This window comes from Hibiscus syriacus, unplaced genomic scaffold (genome assembly GCF_006381635.1).
Source record: "Hibiscus syriacus cultivar Baekdansim isolate YM2019G1 unplaced genomic scaffold, ASM638163v2 tig00111634_pilon, whole genome shotgun sequence".
In the NCBI taxonomy this organism is placed as follows: domain Eukaryota; kingdom Viridiplantae; phylum Streptophyta; class Magnoliopsida; order Malvales; family Malvaceae; genus Hibiscus; species Hibiscus syriacus.
Genome location: NW_024063140.1, coordinates 763110 through 774830, shown reverse-complemented (window position 1 = coordinate 774830; position 11721 = coordinate 763110). Strand labels below are relative to the sequence as shown.

The 11721-nt window shown below is 38.3% G+C and overlaps 1 pseudogene; it reads left to right on the top strand.

Annotated features, from left to right (window-relative positions):
• The window catches only part of LOC120166332, a 35106-nt pseudogene that overhangs the window by 16951 nt on the left and 6434 nt on the right, over window positions 1–11721 (top strand).

Here is an 11721-nt window from a genome sequence, read left to right as displayed (position 1 = left end):
GAAGAGTTTGTTCCACCCAAGCCCTCATTACAGCATGCACCTACCCTTGAACTTAAGAACTTGCCACAACATCTTAAATATGCTTATCTGGGTAGTAATGAAACTTTGCCTGTGATTATTTCCTCTGCCCTTACTCCTAACCAAGAATCTAGTTTGCTAAGTGTTTTATCACAGCATAAGAAACCGTTAAGATGGACTATGGCAGACCTCAAGGGAATAAGTCCAACAATCTGCATGCACAAAATCCTGCTGAAAGAATGCCACGGCAAATCCATAGAGCCACAGTAAAGATTAAATCCAATCATGAAACAAGTTGTAATAAAAGAGATTCTCAAATGGCTTGACGCTGGAGTAATATACCCTATTTCGGATAGTTCATGGGTAAGTCACGTTCAATGCGTGCTAAAGAAGGGAGGCATGACCGTGGTAACGAGTGAAGACAACGAGTTGATACCGACTCGTACGGTCACCGGGTGGCGAATCTGCATGGACTACTGCAAACTCAACAAGGCCATTAAGAAGGATCACTTCCCTTTCCATTCATCAATCAAATGCTGGATCGACTTGCTGGCAAGGCATATTATTGTTTCTTGGACGGTTACTCGGGGTATAACTAGATTGCCATCGCACCAGAGGACCAAGAGAAGACCACATTCACATGCCCGTATGGCATTTATGCTTTTCGAAGAATGCCTTTTGGACTCTGTAATGCCCCGACAACTTTTCAGCGCTGCATACAAGCCATCTTTTCTGACATGGTTGAGGACTTTCTGGAAATTTTCATGGACGATTTTTCTGTTTCTGGTGACGACTTTCAAAAATGCCTCGGTAATTTGGCAAAGGTACTGAAGCGGTACGAAGAGGCTGACCTTGTGCTAAACTGGGAAAAATGCCATTTCATATTGACAGAAGGCATTGTTCTGGGCCATAAAATATCTGAGAAGAGCATTGAGGTTGATAAAGCCAAGATCGAAGTGATCGAAAAGCTTCCCCCACCAAATTCTGTCAAGGGCATTAGGAGTTTCCTTGGACATGCTGGATTTTATAGGTGATTCATCAAGGATTTCTCCACACTATCCAAGCCCTTGTGTACCCTGCTGCAACATAACCAACCGTTCATGTTTGATCAGAAATGTCATGGCGCATTCAAAGAGCTGAAGCAAAGACTTATCTCTGCGCCGATCGTAGTTCCCTCAGATTGGATGACCCCATTCGAATTAATGTGCGATGCAAGTGATTTTGCCGTGGGAGCTATGCTTGGGCAACGTAGAGGTAAAATCTTTCATGTCATATATTATGCTAGTCATACCTTAAATAATGCACAATTAAATTACATAAACACTGAGAAAGAATTACTTGTCGTGGTATTTGCATTTGACAAGTTTAGGCCATACTTGATAGGTACCAAAGTTATAGTTCACACTGATCATTCAACTATAAAATACCTAGTGAACAAGAAAGATGCCAAGCCTAGACTGATTAGGTGGATATTACTCTTGCAAGAATTCGACTTAGAGTTAATTGATAGGAAAGGTATTGAGAATCAGGTTGCAGACCATTTGTCTAGGCTAGAGAACACTTCAGAATGCCATGACATATTTGATATTAAAGAAGAATTCCCTGACGAGAAAATTTTATATGCCACAGCAATTCCGTGGTACACTGACCTGGTTAAATTTCTTGTTAGTGGTGTTTTTCCTTATGAACTAAACAGCCAGGGTAAAAAGAGGTTTCTTCATGATACCAAGTTCTATTTTTGGGACGAGCCGTACTTATTCAACCAATGTGCTGATCAAATGATTCAACGATGTGTCCCCGAAGAAGAGCAAAGCGATATCTTACACCATTGCCATACATCAACTTGTGGAGGGTATTTTGGAGGTTCGAGGACTACTGCAAAGGTCCTTCAGTCAGGCTTCTATTGGCCATCATTATTTAAAGATGCCCATGCATTTTGCAAAGCGTGTGACAGATGCCAGCGCATTGGAAATATTTCCAGACGCCATGAAATGCCGTTGCAAAATATTCTGGAGATTGAGCTTTTTGATGTTTGGGGCATTGATTTCATGGGACCATTCCCATCTTCTTTGGAGACTTATACATTTTACTTGCGGTGGACTATGTTTCAAAGTGGGTTGAAGCAATTGCTACGCCAAGAAATGACTCTAAGATGGTGTTCAAGTTCCTTCATAAGAACATATTCACTCGCTTTGGAGTCCCTAGAGCCATCGTCAGTGATGAGGGCACTCACTTTGACAACAAGCTGATTGCCAAGGCATTACAGAAATATGGAGTGCGATATAAAATTACCACGGCATATCACCCGCAGACGAATGGACAGGCTGAAGTTTCCAATAGAGAAGTCAAGCAAATCCTTGAGAAGGTGGTGAACCCTCGGAGGAAAGACTGGTCCCCCAAGCTCGATGAAGCATTATGGACGTATCGGACGGCATTTAAAACACCTTTGGGAATGTCTCCCTTTAAGATGGTATATGGAAAAGCCTGCCACCTACCGGTTGAACTAGAACACAAGGCATACTAGGAAATAAAAAATTAAACTTCGACGAGCAACTTGCTGGGGAGAAACGATTGCTCTATCTGAATGAAATGGAGGAGTTTCGAGCGCAAGCATATGAAAATGCCAAGCTCTACAAGGAAAAAACCAAAAAGTGGCACGACATAATGCTTTTTCCACGGCATTTTCATATGGGTCAGAAAGTTCTGTTGTTCAACTCCAGGCTCAAACTCTTCCCAGGCAAATTAAAGTCACATTGGTCAGGACCATTTGAAGTTCACCATGTTTACCCTTATGGCGCTGTTGACATCAAGAAAATGGACGATGGATCCATCTTTAAAGTCAATGGCCAGTGCCTGAAGGCTCACTAGGGAGTCCCACCTGTGCGTGATAAGTCGGCGTTGATGTTGCACGACGTTGATATTGGTCCGGCATCTTAAGGATGCCGTGGCATTTTTAACTCACTTCTGTACATAAAATATTTTTATCTTATCTTTATTTTTAATACTTCTCATTTTAATTAATCATTTTCAATTTATTTTTTGCAAAGGAGATCCCACGCACGAGGAACGTGAAGCGTGTTAAGGAAGATGAGTAAATTTTGGGCGGCAAAACAAAAAAAAAGGAGGGAAATTTTATTTTGACTTTTGACTTAGGAATTGATTTTTAATTTTTTTTTGTCTCTTTCCCACCCCTACCCCACCTTCCTTAACATTTCCCCCCCAAAAAACATTTTCTTTTATCTCCCCTACCCCACGTTTTCACCTTTCACTTTCTATCTTTTTACTTTTACTTTCTATCATTTTCTTCTCCCTTCCATTTGACGAAAACCGCCATTGCCGTTGTAGCTCAAAGCTTGCATCATTCTTTTCTTTTTACTTTTTCACAATGGTTCGTTCACGACCCCCTCCACCACCCTCACCACCACGCTTTGTGGATGAAGCCGCTGAGGAACGGTACCAAACAATCAAGAACCGGTGAGTCTTTTTCGATTTGGGTTTTGTCTTCTCTGAGGAGGAGGATGCCGACTTGGGCAGCGAGGTGCTCGATGTGGTCACTAGGCATAAGTGGAAGAAATTTGCCAAGCACCCTACCGCTGTCAATGCAATATTAGTGAAGGAGTTTTATTCTAACATTACTGAGCCCAATCAGCATACCGTGATGGTTTGCGGTATTTCTATTCGTTTTACTCCTACCGTTATTAACCGATATTTTAAACTGCAGGTTGCTGATGACCACCATGCAAGCTTCGCCCAAGACGCTGACAACGAAACTTACTAAGGCATCCTGTAAGACCTGTGTCTTCCCGATACTCAGTGGAATGGTCAGCAACTGAGATGACAGACCGTGGATAGGGATAGACTGCTCCCCCATGTAAATTTGTGGAATCATTTCATGAAGCACAAGCTTATACTAACCTCCCACAATACAACCGTGTCGTGCCAGCGGATGCTTTTGCTACACTCAATCATTTCCGGACGAACCATCGATGTAGGGAAGATTATCGTGGAACAGGCTCATCTATGCTTGAAGCGACCGGCCAATGCCTTAGTATTCCCAAATATCATCACTATTTTATGTCGGAAAAAGAAGGTTTGAGAAGAAATGTTTGATGAGATTTTGTCGGGCATTGCTGGACTCAATAAAGCAAAAATCCCTCTATTGTTGGGCTGCAAGGAAGCCAAAGGAAAGGAACGCGAGACAACCACATCTCGCGCTGCACCATCTCCACATGTCAGGGCAAATTCAAACACCTTAGAGCATGCAGTCCAACGCACTCAAGAGCATGTCGAGAAGCTGTCCGACAAATTGATGGTCTATTTTGCCTATGCCAAATGACGAGATGCATTTCTCACCAGCGCCTTGATGGAGTTCCTCCCGCACACTAACTTTACCATTCCTACCTTTCCTGTCGTGCTTGTGCCACCGAATAAAGATGCCGAGGCATCTGCAGAAGTACCTCACCCTGCTCCAACGGCTGCTCAACACTCATCTAGTAAAGACAGTCACCAGCCAGCTACGGCAGAAGAGCCCGTCGATCCTGATCCAATCCATGAAGTGTCACCCGATGTAGACAGAGAAGCCAACCTCCAACTCACTAATCTCCCAGAACCCGCACAAATTGTTGAACCTTTGGCGGCTGAACATCCTGATATGCCATAATCGACCGCACCAATGGAAGCCGAGAATCCTACCGTACCACAGCTCACTGAGTCAACCGAGGAGTCACAATCCGAGATGCCACGACAAGCTCCCTTGCGTAGGAGCAGACGTCACCTTAGGAAGGCATCTCAGCGTAAGGAACTCCCACTCCCAGTTGTTCCCGAAGGACCTAGCACTCCTCCAGCCGCACATGCGTCTGACTCTGAACATTCCAGCCCCGACAAACTCTGCAAGCGCACTCGCCGCACAACCACTGTACCACTACCATAAAGCCAAGGTACCTTGCATTGCATTGCATTTATAGCTTGTAGTTTTCATTTTCCTTAGATTTAGTAAGCATTGGGGACAATGCTTCTCTCAGGTTTGGGGGAAGTAGGGTTCTCTCATCACTGCATGATACTAGTAGTAAAATAAATATGCCATGACATTAGTAATTGATGAATACTTTTATGGAATTAGTTAAGGATGCCCGATGATGATGAATTCTGGATGACCAGGATACAATGTTCATGACTGGTTGAGGATGATAGGACTAACTCTAGAACTTGCTTCTTTGAAACCCTTGAATACACGATTGTATGCTTTCCATGCTTGAGAAACTTAGAAATTTTTTTTATAAGAAAATTCTTAAATTGTCGTGTCATAAAAATTTGACTACTGAAACCCCACAGTTATATGTCTAAAAAATATTGAAAAATGAATAAAGTATGAATAAATGCCTTAGCATATCTGTAGAGGGACACTCCACTATGCCATGGCATATGAGTGAATGAAATATGTCATGGGATGACTCTACCTGACTTGCTAGGGGGTGGAAGGTATGCTCCCTTTCACCTAGAGTGTGGGATGGTAGAGTGATGGGCAGACTCCCCTCTTAGCAGATTTAATAAAAGAAAAGAAAGGCAAGGTGGGAGTAGATTTTAAAAATGTCATGGCAAATTGAGAAAGCTTGCTTAGAAATTTTGTAGGTTTGTTAAGCATGGACACACAAAGAGTTTTATTCTAGGGGGAAGTGCTTGAATTCTCAAACCTATTCTAACTTATTGAAGCCAAATGCTGAGGGCTGAAATTTTATTCCGTAAAACTATTTTGCTTCTGAACTTGTCATGGTATTTTTGTTTTTCTATTATTATCCATTACTTGAGGACAAGCAATAGCTTAAGTTTGGGGGTGTGATAACTCCGTAAAAGGTCACATTTTTACACCTTTTTACTTAAGTTATTGAATGTCTAAAGGCCCATTTAGAACCATATAGATGCATTTAGTTGCATGTGGTGGATTCCGGTTTGCCGTGGCATTTTAGTTTTACAAGCGGTGCTGTTTTTTGGGAAAGGTACTTGTCTGATGATTTGCAGGTATTGAAAGCTGAAAGCAGGGAAAAGAGGAAAGGAAATACCGTGGCATAAGGAGATTGCTGAGCTAAATGAAAATCCCGAGTTCGACTAGCAATTCGAGAACGTAAAAGGTGAAAGAAGATATTTTCTAGCCAGCTGTCCCCAACTCTATGTGCCCTCTGCCAGAGAAATCCACCTCGAAGATACGCCTTGAGGTATCGGTGCTGCAACCACCGGTCCTACTGATGACGCCGTCTGACCCTGCAGATCTTATCTGTCCTTGGGCACCTGCAACAGGATTATGTCGGGTCTCAGCCAGCAACCCAGGCTGGATCACTACTATGCTTTGTCCGACTCTCTAGTAAATTAACCATGGTTTTGGGGTTTCCTAGGATGGTTAACACAAAGTCTTAGGGATAATTTTCCCCTATAAATAGAGGAGGAATGCACAATGAAGAAGACTTTAGCTCCCCACCGTTTTAAGCTTAAAAAGTTAGAGAGAGAAGGTCTTATATTTCTCCGTCAATCCCACTTGCCCTGGAATTTCTCCTTGACAAGCCGAAGGGAGTGGCGTTCTGAGAATCCGAGAGGAGCCAATTCGCTAGGAGCAGATCTTGGTGGCCGAGGGGAGCATTGTGTAGTTCACGTCGAAGGCTTTCTCTCCTCCCCTTAGTCCTTTGCTTTTATATTTTATTGTTGGGTTATAAGGAACAAATGAATCTTGCTTTGTGCTTGTTGATTTCGAACCCCACCATGAACTAATCCTATTTGGTGGGAATTCACTTGGATGTTTAAGTTTTTATTTTAATGAATGGTTTTTGTTTTATGTTTTATTTTGTTTTGTTTGTGAGACTTAATGCTTTAAGGTTGTAGGAGCTACGAGAGTAGCCTTTCCTTAGAAGGTGCTTAGGGTTTGAGAGAATGCCTTGGCAAAATATCTTTAGTCTTTGAGAGAAGCTAGGGAGGAACAACACAAACAAGGGGTTCTAGATAGTAACTAGGCCTAATCCATTTTAGAGATAAGGATAGGATTTCATTCGACTAAAAGGAGTTGTGTATAAACGATAGGTTAGATGTTAATACTGCCGCAAAAAGGTATTGCCGAGACATATCCTATTAAGTGAACCAATAGGGTCACTGCAAGGGCTTACGCCAATCGGTTTTGCCAGGGCATCTTTAATCTGTCGAGTCCCTTACTAGAGATAGCATAGGGCATTTCAGTAGACTCTGTCGGGCAGGGAAAGCTTAGAAGAAACACCATTCAGAGACATAGACTTAGATTTTCCTTGTGACTCATTCCACTCATTCCCATTGCTGCTTGTCATTTGAGAAAGCTAAAGTCCTATATTTATTAAATCGTATATTTACATTTTATTTTGCCTTGACATTTCCATTTGCTTGCACGTATTACAATTTAATTTGCCACATCATTTTCAATTACCATCACTCTACCAGCATTCCATTTCCACATCAGCTATTCCATTTTGCCACAACATTCTCATTTATACATACCATCACTAACTTTACTTAGGTGACAAAGTAAAGTGCCTTGACAAACCTATTTGATTTCCCCAATTCCCTGTGGAGACGATACTCGACTTATCACTTTATTACTTGTTCGATTGTGTATACTTGCACACATATCCGCACCCATTTATAGTACTCACAAACAACGGACAAGAGGGTATCAGTTCTTGATGGTTAACTTGTTTAGTTATCGGTAGTTGATACATAATCTTATCAAACCATCTTTCTTATTAAAAAAAAGGATTGAGACTCCATATGGAGAAATTTTTGGCCAAATGAAAATTTTCTCTAGCAACTCTTGGATTTTGGGTTTTAAATCCTTTAGATCTATTGGTGCCATACAGTATGGAGCAATGGACATTAGAGTAGTTGGGTGGTAACACCTAACAACTATTTAGGAAAAAAGTCAAGAAATCCTCGAATGGTTCAGATATCTTAGAGCGTCGAAAGTGTGATTCGAGTGGCGACCATGTACGACAAGAAGGCTTTACAACCCAGTCGATCATCCTTTGGGTTCTAACGTTCGAAAAGATCCTTGTACATCATGATTTTTCACTAGTCATCACTATCTTGGTTACATCAACCTTTCTGAGCTTGAGCTTCCTAGCTTTGTATCTCAAACTATCATCGTGCTCTGAAAGTTAATCCATGCCTAAAATCATGTTAAACTCCCAAAATGAAAACTCCATTAAATTGAATAAGAAAGTCCGACCTTGGATACCTACTAGACATCTACAATGGATCTTGTCCACAAGGACATCTAACCCTAGAGGACTAGACACTCAGACTCCTATCTCTAAGTCCTTGGATTGAATATTTCTTTCTCGAACTAGGTCGTAACAAATATAAAAATGTGTGGATCATAGGTCTACTAAAGTAGTAACTAGAATTTAGAATATTGTAAAGATACATGAGATCACATCAGCTACATCACATTCCTCCTGAGCCATAACTACATACTGTCGTGAGGCTACTCTCGACTTAGAACTGACTACTGACCTAGATGTCCCTTGCTAAACTCTCCAGAAGCGATGTTACCACCCCTTGAAGGTCCTCAACCTCGTTGAATTAATTGTGTTGATGTTTGGGTCATTGTTGGGGCTACACCATGTGCCTCAAGGCAGTATCAGATGAAGTGATCTACAAACCACATCCGTAGCATCCTCTAGTCCCATGCTAACATGATCTAGGGTGTCTCTTACCATAGGAAGGGCTCCCAAAACTCCTTATTCGATCTTTGATCTTTACCTATGCATGAAAATCTTCACATGTTAAGTATACACTTAGCGAGGCAATCATAGCTATACTCGATACAATATAATACATATATATATATATATATATATAATAAATAACAATACTCAATGCATTATGATAAATTTACCTGCATTTTAGTTATGTTACCATATATTAACATGATATAAACCACATATAAAATTTCTTACTAATATACTTGTCATTCATTCCAAAAGCTTATAAGCTTGTTCACATGTTTATCATACATTAACAAATAAACTATAGCCCAAATATAAGCCTACGAGGACCCTGAGTACACGAGTAAAAAATGCTCCAAAATGCTAATACACATAAGGTCATGCCCATCATAATACACATAAGGTTGTGCCTACCATATTCACTAAGTGTCTTTTATATACTCATAGTGATAAATCAAATATGCAGTTTACTGCTAGACTCTATGGAATACCAACTATATCACTGTCCCTCAATGATATACTTGGGCATATAGTATATAATTATTTCATCCATGACAATGTATATCAACATAATTCAACATTAGGCAATTCATACCCGAAATAACATTCATGATAAACACATGCATTTATATTCAAATTTTGACATATTTAGAAAATCCCAAATATGTTATAAATGACATCAATACCATGCCAATATAAACAAGCTAGATTCATCGCAAGTCTTTCTAATAATGTATGAAGCATGCATGTATCATGTTATATATGTATTGCACTTACTTTAAAACTTTTATACAAGTAAAAATATAATAGATTTGACTCATCTCAAACCTTTAAAATAACATATAACATAAAGTTAACATAAAATGTATTATCTACCACTTATTTCCCTAGTGTAGCAGCTTGCACTACCCTTAAATATTTATTATTTTGTATTAATATACACACTAGAATTATATTCCATTTATTCCCTTAGAAACTAGATTTGAATACAAATCTAACTATATAAATCACTCTTTCTAGTTCAACTTGTATAATTTATAGTGAATTTTCTAATACAACTTACGAAATTTGTTTTGAGCAAAACCTGTTGTCATGTTTTCTGACCTATCATCGATAAAAAATTTACATCTTCTAGTATACACTTTGACATCATTATCTTTTTGTTTTAAACGAAACTATATTGACATAGGAAAACAACGATAAAAGAATTACCTTCTATTTCTTTTATAGAATTTATGGTGATTTTCTAAATCTACTGTCAGGATCATAAAGTCTAGGTAGATTCCATTATTTTGCATCTTTAGCTTATCCACTAATTCTATTAGTCTTCTATGCACAAGTTTAATCTAAATGCATTAATAAAAAATTCACATAATTTTCAAGAGTCACTTATTACCATAGTAACTCAATCACTAACTCATCGCAAGTCAATGTTTACATTTAATATAAATACACCATAAACATGCAATCACCTCGACACTTTAAACATCAACCAAAATGTAGTTTTCTCAAAAGCTTTATAAGGTTTTGTTCATTCTTTTTTTTTCACTTTATCCCAATTGAACTTAGATGGTTCACACACTTCAAATACAAAACAACTAAAGAAAAGACATATGTTAGAATCTATTCTAACCATGCGTACAAATAGAAAGAATTCTCTAAAAATTCTTTCTACGCTCAATCAAAACTAATTATACTTCTTACACTTCAAATTAACCTTGAATACCAAAATTTCACTAAAACCTTATTTTATCTCTCTTAAGGTTTCAAGGACTAAATTAGGGCTTCTATATTTCAATTCCAAATTTAATAATTTTACTATCAAAATGAAGCTTAGAAGATGGAAAACAACATGAACACTTCAATTTCACCAGAACCTTAAACCCCTAATTAAAAACCCTAATAGCCAAATGTATCATGGTGTGTTCACACTTGAATTCTTACTTCAAACAACATCCTAAGGCTTTTACAACATTTAATCCTTCATGATAAACATCGGAACAAGCTTGAATAATTTTTTTCTTAATTTTCTCTTCATGGCCTAACATTTTATATCAACTTATCCTTGAAATTCATCTTGATTCAAGCATGAAAAAACTATATAAGAAATTAATCATTCAATTCCATGACTTAATCCAATTTAATCTTTATCTCTTCCAATTTTGTAGCCCATACTAACCAAAACAATAAATTAATGGCACCAAATTGAAGAGAACTCAAATAACAACAAAATTGTATTTCATGTCTTAATCCTAAATCCAACTCCTAAAGCTTGAAAATCAATGTAAAACATACATTTCCATTATTGAAACCTCACATTCATGACAAAGAAAAGATGAGAAAGTTTTCTTGAATTTTCTTTTTCTTTTCTTTTAGGCCACTTGTGTTCTTTTAAATAAAATGAATTTAAAAAGAACGTTACCCTTAAAATCCAATGCCCACCCTTATTCCAGATGTTAAATTCTTCATCCAATGGCTAAGATTAATCCATTGAGTTAGTAGTTACCAACTTTTCCCTTGTAAAATTCCATAATTACTATCTTGCCATTTTCCATCCAACGACTTAGATTTAACATGAATATTCAACTTAAATCCAATGGTCCATATTAAATTTTTTATATTTTAAATTATGTAAATTACATTATTAACCTTGCATTATCATCCTTCAAAATATCTCAATTATTCGATTCGATTCGATTGTTCGAATTTTTGTTGGACTTTATCATTTTATAACTTTTAATACAAACTTCATATGAAAAATTCGAGTGACACGAAAACATCATTCTTACAAGTAAAATATTCATTTATGGGAAAAAATATATATTTGGAAAAATTATCATTCTGATCCCTAAGCTTTTTCTAAATTTATACTTTAGCCATAAAAATTTTAATTTATTCATTTTGGTCACTAACCAAAATTTTAGGGTAGTATAGGTAGGCTGAATGAGATGGGGCCCTAACTGCCGCA